This window comes from Dermacentor variabilis, chromosome 4 (assembly GCF_050947875.1).
Source record: "Dermacentor variabilis isolate Ectoservices chromosome 4, ASM5094787v1, whole genome shotgun sequence".
Classification (NCBI taxonomy): Eukaryota; Metazoa; Arthropoda; class Arachnida; order Ixodida; family Ixodidae; genus Dermacentor; species Dermacentor variabilis.
Window position 1 is genome coordinate 198,507,860 of NC_134571.1, and position 24,456 is coordinate 198,532,315.

At 46.0% G+C, this 24,456-nt stretch overlaps 1 protein-coding gene across 2 annotated transcripts in view; it reads left to right on the top strand.

Annotated features, from left to right (window-relative positions):
• LOC142580044 (endothelin-converting enzyme 1-like) overlaps positions 1 to 24,456 on the top strand; it is a 95,607-nt gene that overhangs the window by 14,599 nt on the left and 56,552 nt on the right. The gene's annotated exons all lie outside the window — the stretch shown is intronic.

The following is a 24,456-nucleotide window of genomic DNA, read 5'->3' on the forward strand; positions in this document are numbered from 1 at the left end:
TGAAGAAAACACGGGTAGCGGAACTTCAGGTTCAGTTTGAAAACTGATGAAAAAGCGACATTGAAAGTATTAGAGCACTCAGAGTCCGAAAGAGTATCACCTTGACCATTACAAATATGGATAGTGGGAGTAGGCTGAGGGTTCATGGGCTGCCAGAATTTACGAGGGTTATCATTTATCACGCGGGGGAGGTCTGAGTGAAAAAAAAAAGAATGCTTACGTTGGCGAGCCGCTGTTAGATATACGTGCTCAGCATGATAGTAAGTGTGCCACGAGTCGGCATTTGGTTTTAACTTCGCAGAACGAAAGAGCCGTTTCTTTTTGTTCTCAAGTGTTTTCAAAGTTTGGGTGAACCGTGGTTTTTGGCGGTTAGTAGGAATAGAGATAAGTGGAATATAATTATCGGCTAAAGAATTCATCTTCTTCTAAAATAATAATCAGTTGTGTTGCACAGACCAATTTACAAAAGCAGACTCATTTGTTTGGTAAAATTCCTGCAGTTCCCCGTGTATAGCAGAGTAGCTCCCTTTTTCGTAGGGGCGATTTTTTTTTTTCATGTGTGACTGACGCAAAGACGGTTTTAAGGGAAATGTAGCATGAATTACTTTGTAGCCACTCTGTCCGTCAAGGTAAGTAACGGAGGATAAGTATTCGTGGTGCGTGGTTAGTATAAGATCATGCGTTTCTGTAGAATAATCGAAATTTGAGCGTGTTGGTAATGTTTGAACATCTTGAAGGGGCTGCGCAAGACGACGAAGACAAAAGGCAGGGAACACGCAGGACAGCGCTGAACTCACAACTAAAGAAGGCATACACAAACTTATGTACCAGAACCCATACCCACGTGCTCTCTCATCGATGGCGTCATTATCAGTGCGCTGGCAAAAATAACGCAATAGCCTGTAATCTAATGCACACTATGAGGCGGTTAAAAAAAATGGCTGAGGCTTAACTTGGCTAAGCCTAGTGGATTGCGAAAGCAATCTTCTGTTCAGGTTGTAGAGTTCCATACTGCTCATCGAACGTGTAGATGCAGTCTCGTCGCCATTTAAAGCATCCATAAGGCTTGCTGTCGAACGATCAGGTGTCGCCAAAGTCGCGTCAGCACTGAGAGCATGCATGATACTTGTAGATGCACCCAGATCAAGAGATGTTGAACGCATTCGCCTGGCTGCATAATATGCACGCCGTTTAGCTAAACGTTGTTCCCGCTCTTCATCCGTTTCTTCCGCACGCCGCCGCTTCTTAGCTGCAGCACATCGTTGCAGCTTCACCTTATACACATCATCCAACATACCGTGGAGGATTCGCTGGGACGATCGCGACGAGCCGAGTTGGGGGCGTGCGTCTATTTGTCGTACAAAAATCCCTCACGTGACCTGATCCAAGGTGGCTAGGGACAACATCGATTAGGGATTTTTGAGAAAGCGCGATGCTGGCGCCGAGCGACGCCGTGGCGTGTTCGTCAATGACGTGATCGTTCTCTGGACCGCGCGTTTTTCAACATTGCTCATGTGATTGTACGTGCGTTGCTTGTGCGTTGCTTGTGGGTTCTGTGTTACTTGGCGGAAAGCCGTGAGTACTAGCGGTGTGGCACTGCGCCTTTGGCCTCGGTGAGCTATGGCAGTACGGAATCTGCGTTGTGTGACTCGTGCTTTCTTGAGAACCCTGCGGTGGTGACGATTGAAATATCGAAGTGGCCTAGCGCCTCGGCAGCGAAGTTCTGCGAACCGCGATGTAGCGTCGCCATGTCAGACTTTGCTTAACGGACATCGAGGGATGTGCTGCTCGCTGCAAGTCATGTAAATGCAACTGCGTCGACCGCCCACTGTTCAGCGCTGAATGTGTGTTTGGTGTGCTGAACGAGTGGTGCAGCCGTGCAGTGGGGGTGGCGGAGGAGCAGAGTGGCTTAGGGGCTCCGATTGCGCGTTCACAGACATGTGCTCCCGTCTTGGTCTCATTAGCGGCTGTCGCGGGCTTGTGGTGTGCTAGCTCCTCGCCTAGTATGAAGTTTACGACGCTAACACACAGCATGTTCACGTTTTTCCGCGCTATATGTCATTTGCATGACGGCCGAATTGAAAACGAGACACATGTCTTTGTTTGCATTTGTGTGCTGTAAATTAAACAAGACGTATGTCTGGGTTCTTTGCGTTTGTGTGTTGTAAATTACTTTCTATTGTGGAAGTTCTGGGAGTCTTATTACGCAAGGAGTGCGAACGTAAACATAAACACATATGTGTGTCTGAAATATTGAATCACTCCTTATACCCTTTACGACTAATAAGTTGGCTACACGGCCTGTGTGAATCAGCTACCGTATGTTGTGACGTGTGTTGTGGTATACTGATGCATGGTGCGCGTTTATTTCAGTACTGTTGTGAAAACCATTTGTTTATTCACTCAATTAACGGTTAACAGTTAACAGGTATAACACACTATAACACACTATAACAGTTAACAGCTATATATTAACAGTGAACAGCTATAAATACCTTGGTGTTCACATTTCTTCTAATCTATCGTGGAATACGCATGTAGAATATGTAACTAACAACGCCAATCGCATGCTTGGTTATCTGCGTCGAAACTTTTTTGATGCCCCATCGTCCCTGAAGTTAACACTTTACAAAACCTTGGTACGTTCTAAATTAGAGTACGCATGCGCCATATGGGATCCTACTCAGACTACACTCATTCAAACTCTTGAAGCCATACAGAATCGCGGCGCACGTTTCATCTTGTCGAATTATTCACGTCATTCCAGTGTCACATCTATGAAGAAAACCCTAAACTTGCCTGACCTTTCGTTGCGTCGAAAGTCATCTCGCCTTAATCTTTTTCATAAAATCTATTATTATAACAACGAGATGAAGGACGTTTTGTTTCATCCACCTCATTACATATCTTCAAGGACCGATCATCGCTTCAAGGTGCGGCTACGTTCTTGTCGCACAAAATTGTGTAATGACTCTTTTGTTCCTAGAACAAGTGTCGCATGGAACCAGCTTCCCTCCACAATCGCGAGCATAGCTGAGGACCACCAGTTCAAGAACGCTTTACAAGACGCCTTGTAATATTTTTGTTTATTTGTTTGCTGCAAGCCTTGCCATTTCTTCCCCACTCCTTTCTGTAGTGCCTTTGGGCCCTGAAAGTATTTTAAATAAATAAATAAATAAATACAAATGTTAGGCTTCTTCGCCGCAGTACATTTTAGTTACGCGGTGAAGCATACTAAAAGTGGGAGGGGGCTGCTATCGGCCACCATAGGTATGTCCATTTAGGTGACCTGAGAGGCGGCGGGCGCGCGAGTGTATAATTAGAGAACTCTTATTATGTCCAGTGACAGTGGCCCCTTCTCACTTTTAGTATGCTTCACCGCAGTACATTGCTTAGGCTTCACCGCGAAATATTTGTGTATTGCGAGAAAGATAGTCGTAAAAAGCCTAATTATGCAACGTTTCTTTTGTAGCTTGCTACACCGCAATACAGGGGTGTAAATAAGCATCGTGCAGTAAAGCGTACTAAGAGTGGAAAGGGCACATAGGTTTACACTGCTCATTATTTTCAATTGTGACATAATTTGCAAGTGCATCTGTGCTCGTGGTAAGCTTCATTGACAATTCTTCATACATTACAAATTCATATTGCAGGGAAGCTTACTAAAGTACATTCGCCTATGGTACGTGTTATTCACCTTCAATGCAGGAGCACAATGCGGATTCTTGCCCCTGCTTTTGGCTGGACTGCACATGCTCTTTGAGAATTGATTCATTGTTCATAAGTGCACTGGTACTTTACTCTAAACTGGAGGGCTCAAGTTGATATGAAAGCACAATTTTTATTAAGGGGACAAGATGTTGCCGAGATGGTTGCAGCACAGCTTTTTTTTTCCAGGCACCTTTTCTACTTGAAGCTTCCATTGCAGTGTCTCGAGCCTCTTTGAACCAGCACATAGTGTGTATAAAAATTGGACACTGATTGGCGACATCACCTAAGTCCATGCCTATCTATAGTAAAATGATGTAGCACGACCAGACAAAATAAAAGAAGGGGGCGGGCTGCAGCAATACCAAGTGTTAAATGGTGATTTATCCTTTCCTTTGAGTTTTCTGTTTTTGTGCTTTTTATGGATCCTCCGCAGTAACCACGCGAGTGCCGAACTTGAGCTTGCTGGTTTCAAGTCTCATGGTTGGTACTAACAGAACAGTGTAATAAATGAACGAGGTCTTGGAGGCATCCGTTCACCTTGCTTGCCTCATGGCGCTGCTTCATAAGCACCGCGAGCATCCAGGCCAACTAGGAAGGGACCAAACCAACAGTACTCTCAATGACAGCTTTTGGACAGTAGAATGCTTGCACCCAGCAAAGTCGTAAGAAGGAAGCATTCAGGATGTGCAAAGTGGGCTTTTGAAGCTGGCAGCATTACTGAAGGGGCTTTGCCCATCTGCCCTCTTTATAGATAAACAAAGATGATTTCCTCTTTAAGAGAGATTGTTTCAGAGGTCGTTACATGGCAACAGTGTTGGGTGTTTAGTAGCTTGTCTTTGCCCACTGTTAACGATCTGTTCCTTCTCCAGTGCCCCTGTGAAGTGCCTACTTTTTGGACACAATGTGCTCTCCATGCATGCATTTTTAGCTTGTAAAGACGTCTATTACCCCTTGCCTCAAGCTGGTCCTTGCTGATGTCACCCAGAAGGAATTGGGGAATATGGCAATGTACACTTACAAAACACTGTTGATACCAGTGAAACCAAATTAATGGAGCTGCTGTTCTTTTTTTGTCCACTCCATCCTCGTTAGTTAAAATGAGCAATGTCCGAACAGAAGGCATATCTAGTTGGTCGTGCATAGCCTGCGCACTAAGACTTGTTGGCATGTTATAACCTTAGCACTGTGTTTAAATGTAAAAACCTCCTGATGTGTTGATGACTTCCTTCTCTTTATTATACTTTGCCTGATGGAGCCAGCAAGTGGGTCAACCAGATGTTCAACAGGCTTCCGACTAGTTTTCCCAGAGTCTCCTTTACCAGGGTGCTGCCAGGGTGCTGCTCATAGATATCTGTTTTCTTGACCTTGCACTGCACTTCAACCATGGCCACACCTGCTAAACCTATAGCATGCGATCAAAAAAGTGCTATACACCATGTTACTCCAATCTCGTGACATGTGCTACAAGGCCTTGAGGAACACCCTCATTTATTTATTCCCTCATCATACTGTACGAAGCTTCGCATGATAAGTGCGACAATTAACATCTGCTGGTTTTTCACTGTTATTCCTGTCCAGCTTGCTGAAAGCTGTCCTGAGTGTTTCAAAAGGAAACGACCGCTGCTGGACAAGAAGTGCTTAAAACAAGGATCGCTATAACCACATGTCACACGAATTGAAGAAGGCCACTGAGTATACAGGCGGTTTACTTCATATCCAACAAGCTTGGTTCTCCCTTTGCTAGTGAGTAAACTCAACTTGCCCCGAATATATGGCCTCTGACAGACTATGTGCCAGATGCTGTGTCCCCTGCAGAGCTGAAGATGTGTATGAGATCCTGACACCCTGCAGCGGCTTCTACACTGGGCAAACAGGCTACTATAACAACGACTGTCTTTACTTATATGCTAATAACATGAAAACGGGCAGAAATTTGGCTATTCATCGGACCGAACTGCAAGTGCAAGCCACTCTTCCACCAGATGTGTGTTGTTCACAGAAACTGGAGCTACACAAATGCAGATAAAAACAATGATGTTTCAAAGTAGTAGAGTTCAACTATTTTCTGCACAAGCAGTGCTACCTGCAGCACTGGTACCTTATAGCCACAATTCATGGCTGCACCACCGTGCAAAGGCACTATTCTTGAATTATTAACATCTATTATATTTACGGTGGCCATATATTGCAATTACATATCCACATTGTGTGCAATATGGTTAAATGTCAATTATGATGACCATTCCTAATCTGAAATGCAGCAAAAGGGCAAATATAGGCAAGAAATTGCAATTCAAAGAGACAAAAGATAACCAGTGCACAGGATAAGTGACAGACTTCCTTTTATTGAAAAAGATATAATAATAATATTTGGGGTTTTACGTGCCAAAACCACTTTCTGATTATGAGGCACGCCGTAGTGGAGGACTCCGGAAATTTTGACCACCTGGGGTTCTTTAACGTGCACCTAAATCTAAGCACACGGGTGTTTTCGCATTTCGCCCCCATCGAAATGCGGCCGCCGTGGCCGGGATTCGATCCCGCGACCTCGTGCTCAGCAGCCCAACACCATAGCCACTGAGCAACCACGGCGGGTTTTTATTGAAAAAGAAATATCACATGTGTCATGCCACCAGCAGTGGGTAGCAATCTTTCAAGCTTTGGTGACAGAGGCAAAACTTAGAAAAATACTACAATCACGCTGTAAAACGGCCTTGGACACAAAAAACCGACGCCAAGAAAAAACAACCCGAAAAAGGTTTCGCTTAGTCTTTCAACGATTAAAATTGTCAAACTGTCTCATGATCTCTTAATGAACCTGCACAGCTGAAAAGTAAGGAAGGAAAGCCCAATAGCAGGGTTGCAGAAAATGTCACCGAATAAATATACTTTACTTACCAACGATACCTGTGGCTTAGTTGTGGTCTGTGTATAAACTTGCTTGTTTAGAATAGTTTAGCGGATAGGGAAAAAACGACCATAAGAGAACCAGGTGTATGCATAGTCTACGCACGAAAAGCCACTGCTTTCTTACTTTTATTTTTTTCTCTCTACTACTATTCATGAGAATTTAAGTACATAAATAGCACTGCTAACATCCTACTGCAAAGTACGAAATTGGGCAATTTGTGGCATAAGGAAAATTGCAGTTTCACTCATAATGTGAAACAATGATGCAGTAGCTGGTGAAATATGCTCAGGAAGCTTACTTCATGCAGTGTTTGTTGAAGTGAACACTTTCCAATGCAAGTCAGTAATCTCCTCAAAAAAGTAAAATAAGAGTCGTATTTATTTGTCGGAGTTGTGCCTTCCAGTGTTGATGATGTTTGATGAGTTTGGCGCTTACCCACTCACGGGGATTGGCCAAGAGTCGGGCGGACTTTGCACAACTCTTGTGTTGAAGTGGAAAGACTCGGCTTTTCTTCCTCCTCTTTCATATCATGACTTGGCCACTGGTCTACACCAAAACAACCCTTTAGCATCTTACTGCTGAATTAGTTTTGGTTCTCTCAAATCTATATTTGGGCTACCCATTGCTAGGTCTCGCGCTTAATCAATGTTTAATTGATTAAGCGCTTAATCAAATGTTTGTGATGTTAGTAGTTTGCAGAATGATCTAAACAAAATTCATGCTTGGTGCATTAAGTGGGGCATGTCTTTGAACAATGCTAAATGCCAACTTGTGTCATTCACCCGCAAACGCTTTCCTGTGAGATCAGTGTATAAATTGGACGGACTACTTCTTGAAAAGGTCGAACACTACAAATACCTCGGGGTCTATTTTTCAGAAAATTTAACATGGAACAGACATATTGAATACTTAACCTTAAAATCATCTCGTATACTAAACCTTGTTAGACGTAATTTTTATAACGCCCCCCAGAAAGTAAAAGAACAGCTTTACATAACAAATGTTCGTCCGGTACTCGAATACGCTTGCCAGGTATGGGACCCTCAAAGCTCTAAACTTATAGAAAAGCTCGAACGCGTCCAAAACCGCGCTGCAAGATTTGTTTCTGGTAATTATAATTTCCGTAGCAGTATTACATTGCTTAAAGAGGACCTTGGTTGGAAAACACTAGCACACCGCCGATTAACTGCAAAATTAGAACTTTTTTTCCGAATCTACTTTGATCTCACAGGAATAAACAAGAACTTGTACATTTTCCCTCCCCACTTCATCTCTAAACGATGTGATCACGAGCTGAAAGTCCTTGAAATGCGCTGTCGTACTGATGTCTACCGTAATTCATTTTTCCCGCATGTTTCCGCACACTGGAATAGGCTTCCCAGGAGCATTGGTGAATGTAAAACGTGTTCAGAGTTTCTGTCTTTATTGTCACGCAGTCTGTCGTAGTATATTATCCCGTTTTCTCTATATCATTTGGCTGGCATTGCACTTCATGCGATAGTGTACCCTTTCCATTTCTGTCTTGCAAATTTGCACCGCATTTCACAAGACCGTTTTGCCGTCGAGATGACTCATCTATGTTACGTATTTTGTTACTTTTACCACCTGTGCTCTGCTGTATCAAGTTTTTGTCACATGTTCACTTTATTTCAATTTGTCCCCCCCTGCAATAATGCCCTTGTGGCGCTGCAGGTACTTGTATAAATAAATAAAAAAAGAATGAATCAATTCTCAAAGAGCATGTGCAGTCCAGCCAAAAGCAGGGGCAAGAATCCGCATTGTGCTCCTGCATTGAAGGTGAATAACACGTACCACAATGGCGAATGTGCTTTAGTAAGCTTCCCTGCAATATGAATTTGTAATGTATGAAGAATTGTCAATGAAGCTTACCATGAGCACAGATGCACTTGCAAATTATGTCACAATTGAAAATAATGAGCACAGTGTAAACCTATGTGTCCTTTCCACTCTTAGTATGCTTTACTGCACGATGCTTATTTCCACCCCTGTATTGCGGCGTAGCAAGCTACTAAAGAAACGTTGCATAATTAGGCTTTTTACGATTATCTTTCTCGCAATACACTAATATTTCGCGGCGAAGCCTAAGCAATGTACTGCGGTGAAGCATACTAAAATAAGAGTTCTTTAATTATACACTCGCGCACCCGCCCCCTCACGGGTCGCCTAAGTGGACATACTATGCTAACCGATAGCGGCCCCCTTCCACTTTTAGTATGCTTCACCACGTAACTAAAATGTACTGCGGCGAAGAAGCCGTACATTTGTATTGAGGGAATAAACAAATGGTTTTCACAGCAGTACTGAAATAAACGCGCACCATGCATCAGTATACCACAACACACGTCGGAACATACGGTAGCTGATTCACACAGGCCGTGTAGCCAACTTATTAGTCGTAAAGGGTATAATGAGTAATTCAATATTTCAGACACACATATGTGTTTATGTTTACGTTCGCACTCCTTGCGTAATAAGACTCCCAGAACTTCCACAATAGAAAGTAATTTACAACACACAAACGCAAACACAGACATATGTCTCGCTTTCAACTCGGCCGTCATGCAAATGACATATAGCGCAGAAAAACGTGAACATGCTGTGTGTTAGCGTCGTACACTTCATACCAGGCAAGGAGCTAGCACACCACAATCCCGCGATAGCCGCTAATGAGACCAAGACGGGAGCACATGTCTGTGAACGCGCAATCGGAGCCCCTAAGCCACTCTGCTCCTCCGCCACCCCCGCTGCACGGCTGCACCACTCGTTCAGCACACCAAACACACATTCAGCGCTGAACAGTGGGCGGTCGACGCAGTTGCATTTACATGACTTGCAGCGAGCAGCACATCCCTCGATGTCCGTTAAGGAAAGTCGGACACGGCGACGCCACATCGCGGTTCGCAGAACTTCGCTGCCGAGGCGCTAGGCCACTTCGGCATTTCAATTGTCACCACCGCCGGGTTCTCAAGAAAGCATGGGTCACACAACGCAGATTCCGTACTGCCAGAGCTCACCGAGGCCAAAGCCGCAGTGCCGCACCGCTACTACTCACGGCTTTCCGCCAAGTAACACAGAACCTACAACCAACACACAAGCAGCGCACGTATACAATCGCATGCACTCTAAGAACAGTTTACACCCTTTGACTTGCCCCTTCTGCCACACAAAGATAATCGTCATCTGCGTTGATGCGTTTCCTTTCTTTATCGCTGCAAGCCCGGAACTTTCCAGTGACGAACAGCACACGCGTTATCAGAAGGGGCACTCCAAAGGGTGTAAACTGTTCTATGCTGATAACGCACGTGCCATTCGTTACTGGAAAGTTCTGGGCTCGCAGCGATAAAGAAAGGGAACGCATCAAGGCAGATGACGATTATTTTTGTGTGGCAGAAGGGGCAAGCCAAAGGGTGTAAACTGTTCTTAGAGTGTGAGCTATGTTGAGCAACGCGCGGTCCAGAGAACGATCACGCCGAGGACGAACACGCCACGGCGTCGCTCGGCGCCAGCGTCGCGCCTTCTCAAAAATCCCTAATCGATGCTGTCCCTAGGCACCTAGGATCAGGTCACGTGAGGGATTTTTGTACGACAAATAGACGCACGCGAGTTGGGGGGGGGGCGCTTTTACACAGCTGGCATGACGTCACGTACACCGAGCTCCCCTCGCGGCAGCGGCGCGCAGCTGCAGCATGGAGGATTCGCTGGGACGATCGCGACGAGCCGAGTTGGGGCCCCGCTTTTCCACAGCAGGTATGACGTCACACATAGGTCACGCTAAAGGTCAATGGTGGATTCTCCGGGACGACGGCCAAGAGCGGAAACCTCGAGCAGTATTGCTTTCGCAATAAATTTCAAATTCACTCTCATACAGATTTAGGCATGGCACGCTTACACAACGCGATCCTTTTTACTCATATAGTAGACCTCAATAATCTCCCTCGTAGTCTGATTGCTATGCACTGAAAGTATTGTGTTGTCTTCATAGATTAAAGTGCACCCATGCACAGAGCAATGCCGTGCGACATGTGACTAGGCATTACCCGTTAGCTAGCGCATATGCTCTGACAATCTAATGTTCAGGCATCGACCTGTTTGGCCGATATAGACGTGACGGCAGGTAGGTTTGATGTAAAGGATCTTTTTTCTGCCCCTAACAAGATGATCAAAAAATATAAGGGCACTTTGCAGAGCCAAACTGCGATAGGCGAAAGCCTACCTATGACTGCCTTTGTTGCTGTTGTGTGAACTGTTCTGCGAACGGACGCCGCCGTGGCCGCGAGCATGGGATGCAATCACAGCCATATGGCTGCAAGGTTTGTCGTCGATGTGCGCACACCCCCACGCACATGTCAGCGCTCTCCCACGCGCCCACTCGCACAGCGCTACTGGCATGGCGCCTCCTCTTATTGCTTCTCTCGCCCATGGTGCCTCTTCAACTTCCTGCTAGTAACAGCGCAAAATATAGACAAGGGACGAGAGAAGAAGACACCACAAGCGCTGACTTTCAACAACGTTTATTCTGAAAGAAACACGGCTTCTTATAAACATTGCCCTCACGTGTCGCAGTCACGTGATCTCACATCATGTGAAACAAGCACTTTTTTTTTTCTCTTCTTTTCTTTTATACACTCAAGATAGCGTTTGCACGTGCAAAAGCTCAAGTTCTTTTTTTGTCAGTAACAAGGACGGCGTGCTAACGCATTGGTCACGAAGTCTGGTAATCTCGGCCGCCTCAATTATCTCCCGGACCAGCTGGTCATTGTGCTTCATCAGCACTTTACAGCGTCTAAATTCTGCGGCGCAATCTTTTGAGGGGCAATCCCTGATATGTATGCCTAGATTCCTGTTAGCCTGCTCGACGCTAAGTTTGTGTTCCTTCAGTCTCTCATTTGTGCATCTAGAAGTTTGCCCTACATACCTTTTTCCACATTTCAGAGGTATTGAATACACAACGGCTTCCGTGCACTCCACAAAACGAGTCTGGTGATTAGTCGTGCACCCTTCCTGGTTTGTCGGCTCTTCAGCATTGACGCGTCGGCAGAGGCTTTTTAGTTTTTTCGGGGCAGTAAGCACTACATTAACACCAGCTTTGCGCCCAATCTTTTTCAGGCGGTGAGATACGTTGTGCACGTATGGCAGGGCCACGGTCCGTCGTTTTTCTTTTGGCTTCTCGCTACCTGGCTCGCCATGGGCACGCTTGAGTTTTAGGTTCTTGCTCATTTTTTCCGCAACGGACACAAGAAGGTGCGACGGGTAACCAGCCCTAGTAAGCCGGTCAACCTGCCGTCGAAAACTTTGTTCCATTGCGTGGATGCACGATTTTTTGAGCGCATTTGTTAGACAAAGGTTTGCAATTGCTCTCTTCACTATTTTTGAATGCGCTGATTCGAATGGCAGTGGCGCCTTGTCGCCTCTGGGTTCATAGGCCCAGCAGACCTTCCCTTTGGAGAGCTCGAGTCGGAGATCAAGGAATCGCAAAGAGCAATTGCAAACCTTTGTCTAACAAATGCGCTCAAAAAATCGTGCATCCACGCAATGGAACAAAGTTTTCGACGGCAGGTTGACCGGCTTACTAGGGCTGGTGTATTTATATGACCCATTTATATTTGGTGATTTATATTTATGACCCATTTATATATGTATATATATATATATATATATATATATATATATATATATATATAAATGGGTCAGTTTTTTACCAGAGTACCCATAAATCCTCTGGTTTGTAAATGGGTCCACTTCGATTAGGAAGGGACCATGATTGCAAACTTAGAGCGAATGATTTAGACTGCCTGTAATAAAGTTAGGCATGTGAGGTTTCTAATACGTGAATGAGTGCAACTTCGCCGTTCAGCAGGCGTGATCACTAATCTACCGCTCTTCGTCGTGCAGGTTGATCCTTCGTACGGCACATTTTTGTATATATATATATATATATATATATATATATATATATATATATATATATTTCTTGCGCTTAAAGGAACTTCGTGTGACCTCGAAGAATTGAGCGCTGAAGTGACAGCATTATATGAGGATGTTGTAACGTGATAGTAACTGGCGCACACAGTAGCAAAACTGTAAATGGCGAAACTAAATTTTTATTGGGCGAACTTCTGTCCTCGAAAGCAAGTTACACTTAAACACAACGATAGCGGCGAACACAGTTGGCGGTCGTCGGAAATCTGATCAGCGGGTCAAGGGCGTCGGCTTTTATACATCAGTCGTCGAATGTTCCAGAGTAATCGCTGGGACCCGTGTGTCTTCCACGAAGTTCTACACTATTCGCGTCGCGCATACGTGCAATCAGATTACACAAGATTCGGCGACAGACAGCGGATAGAACCATCGATAACCTTCCAGAAACTTCCGATACATGCAGGCGCGTCCCTCGCTGTGCAATAACATTTGTTGGGCGAAAAAACGTGGTCGCCCGATAAAGATAAATGAGTACACGCATCAATATACAAGGCCCTATAGTAGGGCAGAGTTTAAATTTCACAGCCTGAGACCCCTTGGTGGTACTAATACTGCTTCGCCTTTCCGGCGAAACTGCGACCTCTCTCTCTCTTTTTATCTTTTTCTGTGCGTCCCAGTATAAGCGCTCCTGCGCATGACTGCTGTTCATCCTGATTTCGGGTGAACCCGGCTTGGTCTCATTTGGTTACTAAGTGAATTAAGCAGTGTTCCCCAAATATTGTGCCCCAAGACATAAAAAAAAGAGCAGTTCCGTTACTCGAAAAAAACCTAGTGCCTATTGTTTCCAATACGCTGGTGTATCCGCCACTATTTCTTTCGTTACTTAGATTTATTTCGGTAATTTCAATTAATTATAGAATTCGAGAAACACTGTCCTAATTTTCAAAGCGTCAATGCGGCATTTTTAGGCACCCCAAGAAGACACCCAGCTGCGGTGTTTTCGATGGCGTACTAATAATTCCATACAATCTTTTCCGACTGGCAAAGAAACCTCAGCAAGTACGAAAAATAGCACGTTGGTGCCCTCCCACCCACACCCGCATCATAAAGCAGCGCCCTCAAGTAAGCCGATTGAAAACAACTGCATTGCCTGTGGCGTACCTGAAAGAGAGCGCATCACCTTGATAATTGTATGTAAGGAGCACCAACAGCGGGTATCGCGGCTTCCCAGCCACTCCTTCGTCTCATTTCTACGTCACACTTGTTATCCGTCTTTCAAGGCCGACTGATCACATTGATAACAAAAGCCCCTTGATAACGCGGCCGAAGCACCACTCTGACCACGCACGAAATGGGAAAAGCAATTTAATAGGCATAGAATCTTTCAAAATCCCGGCTTTGCTCGCACCACATCGATAGAGTGCGCGCGAAGCCGTATTTCGGGCCAGAAACTAGCCTTGGACCAATGCCAAATTAAAGTTACTGTTTGATTTTTCATGAAAGTGTATACGTGCTGCAAAAACAGGTTCGTGTCAAAATATAAAAGTGAAATAAACAGACCGGGAAGCGGCCAACCTGTAGAGAAAATGCAAAACTGATGCGTTCAAGAAATTAAATATACCACTTCGAAATGAGCCGAATTGGCAATCAGGATGTCTGCAAAAAAAATAAATAATCAGATTTCAGTGTGCCTTCACTATCTATGAATTCGTCAGCTCCGCTAAACACCAGCTGCTGCTTAGAGGGCGTATTCGAATAGGTCTCCTTTTACAGCGACGCCAGTACTGTGTCCATTTTATCACATCTTCAGTGGCTTTCTTGATGACTGACCCCGGAATTCTACGGCAGACATACGTTATCCTTGCCTCGAACTAATCTGACGTGCGTCTCCATCATGTAAGCACGATCTTTCCCATAACCCCCAAAGAAAGAAATAGAGTGGAGAGAGATCAGGTGACCTAGCTGACCAAGTTACAGGCCCGTGCCTTCCAATCTATCGTTCACGAAAAGTCGAGTCCAGGCAGTTTCGTGGCTGGGCTGCTGCTATGTGCAAGTGCCCCATATTGCTGATGCCAATGAAGTGGAAGGTGTGACAGCGGAACTTCGCTGAGAAACTCATTCCTCACTCCTTCAGGGATTTAGTTCACGTATCGCTACCCAGTAATTGTGTGATCGAAGAAGATGGGACCGATTGTAGCACCGGCGTAAATTCCGAATCACACATGAGCGACCACTGGTACTGGTGCCGATTGCGCTTTGCCCAGTGAGGATTTGAGTCCCTGAAATAGTGTGCATTATGCAAATTTACCCAGGAGATTGTGGAAAAATTGGCTTCATCTGTGCATAGGATGTTGTTCAAAAAGCACGGTGACTCACACGCTTTTGTGAGGACCCAATTCAAGAAATCTAGACGATTCTACAGGTCCCTATCTTCCAAGTATTGGTGCTGGTTAAGGTGGTACGGGTGAAGGGCCGTCGTTTAGAATCCTCCAAACTGATGACTTGGAAATTGGTCTCTGGGCGGGCACGTCCCGCACGCTAGCATCAGGGTTTGAGGTCATAAATGCTAGAACATCCGTGCGTAGTGTTGGACTCAAAGATGCAGTCCTCCGCCGCGGTTTCTTGAAGCTGCCAGTTTCTCACAGGTTGTCAAAATTTCTCATGATAGTCGATGCGTTTGACCTACCGCGACGCTTCCATGACTGATATATATATTCGGCCTTCCTCTTGTTGCCATTTGCAGATCCCAAGGCAAGGGTCATGCTTGCCTTCTGCTCAGTAAATAAAGAAATGAGAACTGGGATGACAAAAAGCTAACATTTAAACCTTTGCACTGACATTGTCAATTCGCTTTTGGGGTGATATGTTTTGTGGCAAAAATATAATAAACTTTGTCCTGTGTGCATATTTAAATATATTGTGTATATGCATGGTGTTTACAGTGGAAATTTAAGGCAATGTGGAAGTGAGAAAATACGGACGAGGCAGCCGCCGCTAGTGCTTCTAATGCGCGTGTCCTCTTAATGTCAGAATTTGCAGAAATAAAGCGAAAGTATGAATGAAAAGGTTTGCACGTCCACGCCAACAATGATTCAGTAAGCTATTCGCCCCAGTAAAATTTCAAGTGAAAAGGTCGAGGAAAGTCAAAAGAGACCTCAAATGATGTGGGTGAGAAAGCTCTTGTAATCGCACTTTAGGTTTGTGTAGGGGGGGTGGCTTTCGCATAGCCCGTGGGGGTGGCTGAGCCCTCCCCTCCTCCCCCCCCTAGGGAAACTCCGGAGGGGGCCGAAGCCACGCCCCCCCCTCCCCCCCCGTAGTCGGCGCCTATGCGATGCACGCTGGTTGTACACAGGACTGAGTAAAGCTCCATTTGTATAAGAAATTTGTGTTTATAGAATGTCATGATACATTTTACGACGCTTCAGGGTGTGGCTTCTTGTATATGTTTTATAATAGACTGCACAGCCGGTATTACAGCATAGGTCTCTGCAGTGAAGTTACTTGTTTCGGGCTGCAGTATGTGGATACTGAAAACTATGGACTGACTGCCGCATAAGAGACACTGGCGTGGGATTTTGATGCACGTGCATAAAATGCAGTGCAAGAGTACTTGCACTGAATTTCTGGAAAGTACGTCGACTATGTACCGCGGGAGTCACCTTAGGGATTTCAGCGAACGTCATCTCACTACCCACTTGCTACCACCGCCATAACAGAGGCTGCTTTATTGGAGCTATGAAATTATGGTCGAGGACTGAGATGCGCATTTCTTCGCTAAGCTTCCTCACCCTCAGTGAAAAGGGTTTTCTCGCGACAGGTTGGTTGTGCAAAAGTGCGGCACATTTTTTATTGTTTATGGTTCAATATGAAGAACGTGTGAAAAGAGAACGAACTTCGACAAAATATGTAAAGCTAGAATGCGATCTCCGCAGATGCACAAATGCCGTATTCGACTCTACGTAGAGGCTTGTTATCGGATGTGTTCTCCTAAAAGGATCGTTCGCGAGGCAGATGCCTAAGTGATCCAGGTCCAGTATTTTCAAGCCATCTGGCGTAGCGGATCGATAGTCTATGGCGTCATAATGTAAACGTGTACGTACGAGGAAACTGGTAATATGGCATTTCCTGTCACGGCCCCAGGGTGTGTGACGGAACCTTTATTTTTAGGCATTTTCTTTTGGTGCATTTTATGCGGAGGGCGATGCTAGCTTGGAGTCAAAGATTACACTAAAGAATTTATTCTTTCTTCACCAGTAGACGCTCTCCACTGAGCTCGATGTTTGGCCCAGAAACCTAGCCACTCTTCGAGAACAGGATGCACGTACTCATTTTAGAATATATTTTAAATTTATTTTTGCGAGTCGGCATACTTGTTTTGACTGATATGAGCTTGGTCGCTCGCAGATTGCTACGTTACAAGATGTAGCCTGTCTGGACATCGTCCACATAAACGCAGTAAAAGAATTGCACCAGTTATGGCTGAGCGCAAAGAATTCATTTAGACAATGAATAGCGTACAGCTCAGTAACCCTCCTTCCTTAAGGGACGCCGCTCTCCTAGGTGAAAGGCCTAGACAGAGCATTTGCAAAGTTTCACGTGAAATGTGCCTTTAGACATGTAGCTCTCGATTACGGTTAACATGTTTTCACTGTGAAAAACCCTGTGAAGTTTGAATTCGCCAGGAAGCGTCATGGGCATTCCCATGTCTAGAAACACTGACCAGAAGAATTGTTTGTGAATAAATGCATCTCTTATGTTTGATTCGATGTGGACAAGGTGATCTGCTGTTGACCCATCTTCCCTGATACCACACTAGGCGCGGATCTAATAATTTGTTGTCTTATAAAAGTGCATTAGGTGTCAAGTTATAATGTTTGCGAAGAGCTTGCAGGTAGGAATAGTCAGTACTCCTGGTCTGTAAGTACTAGCCGACGATAGGTCTCTTTACTCCCTAAGTATAGGAATTACAAGGACTTTCTCGTAAATCCCGGGCCTGCCTAGCTGCCTGTATTGCATTAAACAATGAGAGGTGCGTCATTAAACTTTCAGGATGTATGCGTTCGATCATTTCATATGAGATGCGATCTTGTCCTGGCGCAAACTGATTACAGGAGATCAGAGCAACGCGCAGTTTCGCTATATTGAAGGAGCTGTTTTACTCTTCAGTGTGCCTACATTGACGTTCGAGCGGCTTTCTTTCTCTTCGCTCTTTATTTCTCACGGCTATAAGTAATATGCAGAACTGGATAAACGTTAAGATTGGGCAGCAAGAGAGTTAACTTTATCTTCTATAGTATTCTCGTGGTTTACTAACAGCATCAAACGTGTGTGCCGTTAATTTGTCTTCCTCAACGTGTCACAAGCTTTTTTCTCATCTGTATGCTAATTGACGCTCTCCCACCTTTCCCTTTTCGCTTGCCGCCGTATTCTTTTGCCCTGCGACTTAATCTGCTTTAGATTGATCAAATTTTGTACAGTTCGATGGAGACTCTCGTAAAGATCTGCAGGGTTTGCTTTAGTTCAAACGCGATAACGTCAAGGGCTCCATGTCGCAATAACCACGGCGTCCAGCTTCCGGCGTCCTGTGTCAGACATCAGTTCGGCAAAAAGAATGTTAGACCACGCATACGCAACTACGCCGGCTCTCGATGTGGCGCAGGGAAGTTACTGAACAAATTAAATTTCTCAAGCTAGAATACGTAGAAAAACTGTAAAGTACGACTTACACCCAACGTACAGATATGACAGTGTCGGATAGTAATTTGAATATAGGAGTTACGAATTTAAGAGTTACAAGAGTTATAAGCGAATATAAGACTCGCATAATTCTGTTGGGCGGAAGCTCAAACACAAACCCCTTATGAGGCGATAGCGTTTTCGAGCTGCCGTATGAAGTCTGTCTTAGTAGGAGCGGCGCGGCCCCCTCAATTCCTTGCAAACCATCAAAAAAAAAAAAAAGAAAAAAAAGAAAAGAAAACCAGAAAGCTCGTCTTTGTGTATAGCGTTCGCCGCCAGCGTTTCCCGATGAACATTGCTGTTACATAAGCTGCAGTTGCCGGGAAGCGCGAGAAGCACTCAGGGATATTTGATTGCTATCACGTTCCGCTCTTTAAAGCGAAGTTCAAAAGTCCTGCACAATTTTTGCCTGCCTTTCTGCATTCCTCATTCCACCAGGGGAAGCGCCGCTTACATGAAGGTCTATTCGTTGGCGGAATGCATTTTTTATGCAGCATCAATAACAAAAGCTGTGAAGTACGCGACTGCATGTGGAGAGCTGCGATGTGACCTCACTTCAGATGTGTACGTTCTCGATAACATTCCCAGTCGGTTGGGGTGAAATGCGTTCAGCCTGTTTGCTGACGTATAGAGCTATTGCAAAATGGTCACCTCTGTGCAGATTTAAAACAACTTTTCACTTTAAGTACGGCATTAATGCTGCAGAGGTTACGCTTAGGTTTTTAGAATGGTATGTTCTATGTGGGGGGGTGGTGCTACTACAGAAGGTGTGATCCTTTTTATTCAACAGAACCGCACGAAACAGAAAATGAAGTTTTCAGTTATTTGAACGCTAGCGTCGCATCGCGAGTTGTCCCAGAGATTCTTATGGGCATTTACGTTCTGCGGCTGTAGCTCAGTCAACGCAGCGCTATCGTCGCAGCAGCAGAGACACGCAGGCTGGCGCTGCATGCGGTCGCGCTCGGGTTCACCGGCGCTCTGGTTACCTGCTGACGTAGTAATGAAAAATCTAGTCTTAGTTTTGGCCTGACGTCCCTTCGCTATGCTCCGCTCAGTCCAAGGTCTCACAGTGTTGTGACCCGGACATTTACTCTATGTTTTTGTGACACCATGTCGACCGAGCAGCCAACACAGCCCGCGGTGGGCCAAGGCACCATAGAGCCCACGGAAGTTGCCCTGTTACCGTTCGGCCGCTGGTGTTTTGGGACCAGAACCAGAAAACATGGTTCCTCAAGGCGAAATGCCACTTTTCCGTCACCAGCATTCGCTGCAAGCTGCGTAAGTACTACTTGGTCAGCTCCGCGTTGTCCCAAGCTGTCATTGCCGCGTTGTTGTACGATATGTGGTCTGCACCACCTTCCGCCACGTCATATGACGTTCTCAAAGCCACACTCCTACAGCGAACGACGCCGTCGCGACGCAGTCTTCTACAACAGTTGCTCTCCATAGAAGATATCGAAGATCGTTGGCCTTTGTAACTTTTTCTGCACTTGACTTTGTGCCTGGGCCCGAGCGCGGCTAACATAGACGACGCACTCCTACGAGATTTGACCCTGCAGTGCCTGCCAAGGAAAGTACAGATAGCCGCTTCCGTTTAAATCAGCAGCCCGACATTGTTTCGCTGACCGACAGCGTGATGGAAGGCACTGCATCATCAGCGTCGGCTCTCATCTCCCTTCAAGGCCCAATTCCTGTGAACAGCCAGTCATCGTAGAGCTCCACCGTCACTCCGTCGTCACTTGACAGCCTCTGCGACCGCCTTAAGGCCATCGTCTCTGTCGCAGAACATCAGCGCTCTTAGCCTTCTCATCATCGTCGACGGCGCACCAGAATTTCTCGCCGCACACCTGCCTGTAGTGCACGCTCCACTACTCCACCCAGCTGGCACCGCAGCCATTTCGGAGAGGATAGGTGCATTTTGTATTTGCTTACGTCGACTACTTGCTCGTTGTCTCCTTACGAGCAGATGGAGAATCTCAGAATGCTGGTCTCGCGCTTTGCAAGCGCAAGACCAGCTGATGAAGAGTCAACTTAGAGAGAAGCAACTTGAGTTCCACGGACATCTGGTTGACCCTTGCAGCTGGTGCCAGGGAAGGTTCGCGCCATCGCAGATTTAGCTGGCCACATAACTGAGAAGCTTACGCCTTTTCCTCGGTTTCATAAACTTTCATCACCGCTTCATCCCAAAATGCGCTCAACTAGTCGCTCCTGTTGACGCCATGCTGCCAATAGAAAGCAAAGAATCCACTTTGCAACGTCCTGAGGAGGCTACCGAGGCATTCACTCAAGTATAAATCACACTCTCCAAGGCCATACTGTTTGTGCACCCCACGCTTGACGCGCGAAGCTCCATCATGGCGGATACGTCCAGTACAGCTGTATGTGTTGTTGTAGATCAGTACTCTAATGAAGCATGGCAGCCTCTCACCTTTTTTTCAGAGAAGCCAGACAGTACAGTCAGTACAGCGTCTTTGGGCAGGAGCTCCTGGCTGCCTGCATTGTCGCAAAGCATTTTCGCCACTTCGTCGAGGGTCGACACTTTCTGATTCTCACTGACCACAAATCCCTCGTCTATGCGGTCATTTGGTTGGCGTGGATCTAGTCTCGGAGAGATATACCCAAGCAGCTTTCATTTCGGAATTGACGACCGATTTTCGGCACGTCAAGGGCACAGAAAGCACTCCTGCCGGTGTACTGAGCCGCGTGGACGATGCTAGCAATCTCACCTGTACATCACTTCACTTGGTCGCAGAACTTCTAGCTCGCCAGCAACGTGAACGACACGAAAACAGACCTACTCCATTGGTCGTCTACATCACCGCAACTTGAAAACGTCATTTTTCCCGGCAGTTTAACCATCGTGTGCTGCACCTCTGCAGCCCAACCCGATCATTCGTGTCTTTTCAGAGAGAGAGAAAGAGTGTGATTTCTTCACCTGCGTCGTCGGCGAAGCTCTTCACAACCTCTCTCATCGCGGCATTAGGGCAACGCAGAAACTACGTTCTAGGCGGTTTGTCTGACCTCAACTTAACACTCAAGTCCCAGACCAGGCGGGTTCCTGTCTACCGTTACAACGATTGAAGGTCTACCTTTGTCCGGTCCCTCCACCAGCGACCTTGTCTTCACCTGACGCGCGGTTTGACAACGTTCATCTGGGCATCTTCGGTCCTCGTTCTCCCTGTCAAGGTTATCGTTATCTCCTTACCCACATCACAGGTACACATTTGGACGGAAGCTCGTTGATTCCGGTTATTTCGGCGCCTACCATTGCGACAGCTTTCTTGTTCACTTGGGTTTTGCGCTTCGGCTGCCGACCTTCCATAATAACAAACGATGGTTGAAAATTTGAGGCCATCCTCCTCAAGAAACTACTTCGTCTTCTCAGCACCACGAGACTATGTACGACAGCCTACCACCCACAATCCAACATCCTCGTTGAGCGTTTTCATCGCCACGCGAAGTCTGCGCTTACGCGTCAAGGCTCGCCTTCAGAGGGGGTGCAGCGCCTTACCCCAACACTTTTGTGGCATATGCATAGCGGTGAAAGTTGACTTAGGCTGCTGAACAGCCGAGCTGGTTTTTGCACTGCCATTCACCCCTGCGATCTCTTCGAAGGTGTAACTGCACTTCCCTTAGCCACGGATTGTGTGTAGCGTTTGTGTACCATGTCCCAATCCGTCCGGCCAGTTTCCAATAGAGCACACGCAACACAAGGGTCCTACGTTTCTCCGGACTTTTCGGGCAGCAACAAGTCTTTGCGCGACAGTATGCCCATCGTAAGGCCCTTCAAACGAACTACTTTGGGCCTTACCCCGTTCACGAGTGCCGCAGAAACACCTTTATCATTTGCATTGATGGACGACCGGACACTACTGCGCTTGAATGCCTCAAAGGAAGCACATGACGACCCGTAAGTACAACCACCTTTACCCAGCTACGACCCCGTCAGCTTGACCGACAGCCCTGTACAGGCGGCGCACTTGCTGACGCAGTAATAAGAAATGTAATTTTGTTTAGGCCTGACGTCCCTTCTCTACGCTCCACTCCGTCCAGTACCCCACAAGGGATTCTGTCAAGATGTGTGGCTCCGGGAGCTCTTCAGTTTGTTTCTCAATTTGTCCAACTCCAGAGAAAAGTCAGGCACTACGTACAATGAACAGACTGCGAAAAACCGGTCAAACTGTATGACTTTAATGGCTGCTGCCACCAAATTTGTTTCTAAGTGTAGGTGTTGTCAAGCAGCGTACGTCGGTGCTATAAATGCGGCGCCGCGAGATGTCTCGAGACGATCCTCGTGGTCTGGTCTTGCGCAAGTCTTTTTCAAAATGTGTGTTGAGGATGATTTCAGATGTTCTCCCTGTACGCAGAACAACTTTAGTTAAAATTCGTTAAAGATGCCTTAACATCGTTCGAAATCAGGCGAAGCACTGTGGCATTTCACTGGATTATTTGGGTATCCATGTAGTAAGGGAAGGTGAAGGTTATCTGCTTACGAGAAATTTCTTGGCTTGTGTGCTTGAAGCTTTTTCAGGCGGAGTCACTAGAGCAGCTCTTTCTTTTTCTGAACCCTCAAGTGAGCCGCGTTGCTCCTCCGACAGCGACGACGCTGAGGGACATTGGATAGCGTCCATTGCCGCGACAGATGCATTGGATGTCTGCCTGTGCAAGCTTTGTGACTTTGCGCTAGAGACCTGTCCACGTGTGGAGAGGCACCCAGATCCGATGTTCTCGAGGTGGAAGGGCCCTGTTTCGACAGAAGTGGAGCAGCTTTAACCACTGCCCCCGAGAGGACAGACAGGTGGCACAACCACCCACAGTGCGTGGGCGGACGGGGTGCCTGAGGCTGCTGCGGTGCTCAGCACTTACGCGCTTCATCAGCGTGTCTTGTGCCTTGGAGGAAAGGGAGACGTTTCCGTGTTTCCTCGAATGAAATGCCTTCTTTAACTTTAGACGTTATTGCAGCTTTTTTGTTTGACAAAGCACACACGTGCGCAAATACCCGGCATGCCCACCACCACTCTTCCCACAGCAGAGGGCGTTTTCGCAGCTTTCGGAGGAGTGATCACGGGATCCGCATTCGATAGAGAGGAACTGGTCTCGGCATGTTCGGGAACTCTGACCATACCTTTTACAGTTTCGAGGTATTTATTTTCAAAGTGTCCGATGAAATGCGTTGAGGTTCCATTTACTTTTCTTCTTCAATGCACAAAACACAATTTTCTTCAAAAAGTAAGTGGAACAAGAATGCAAGTTTGGGGGTTCGTTTCTCGAAATCGGTGCCATGCTCGGAATTTATTCCACGTCGACATGCTTTACACACTAAAGCTACAATTCGTAGATTGAAATAGGTGCCCTGAAGTAAGTAATTAAAAGTGAATTAATGCTATTACGGAATTTATTCAGTTAAGCATCTTGATCGCTCGTAGAAGTAATCGGTAGCCTCATCGAGTGATCTAGCTCAACGATTAGAATTGTGCTGTATGCCACAGGCAATTATTAAAATTTGGTGCAGCTAAAAACACATTGTCACCAATGCAATCCCTTGTTATTATAGGGTAAGTGTAGGCGGCGGCGTGCTTTTATCGCATTAATTTAATAATGTAATTGAAAGGTAATTAGTGTAATTGTGAAAATCATTACCTTAAGCATTTTGATTGCTCTTAAATGTAATTGCAGTCTTTGGTACAGCTAAACAATGACTCTCCATCGCTGCCCTGCGAAAATGGATGTCCAGCAAAGCTGTGGAAAACCGCCACAACTGCTGTGTGGGGTATTCTTTATAAATGTTATATCATTATATTGCTAGTAAAGCGAAAATTTCTGCGTTACTATCCAATGGTACCAAGACACATGTGACCAAATAGTGACGTCACGTCTGACATGACGAAACATGATTATGTTGTCACCTCAAACGCCGCGTGATGAAATCACGTCAAACATTACGTAACGCGATAAGGACATGTTCACGCCATGATATCGTATGATGACGTGACGTGATGACGTCATCGTCAAGCGATGATTTCACCTTATAGTCGTGTGACGCCTCTTGGAGAAGCAGAATATTGGGCACTTCCCACTTCTTTGCACTGTCGCCCGGATCCGCCCATGATGACGTAACGGAAATACACAGTCACCTCAAACGTCACGTGATGACGTGA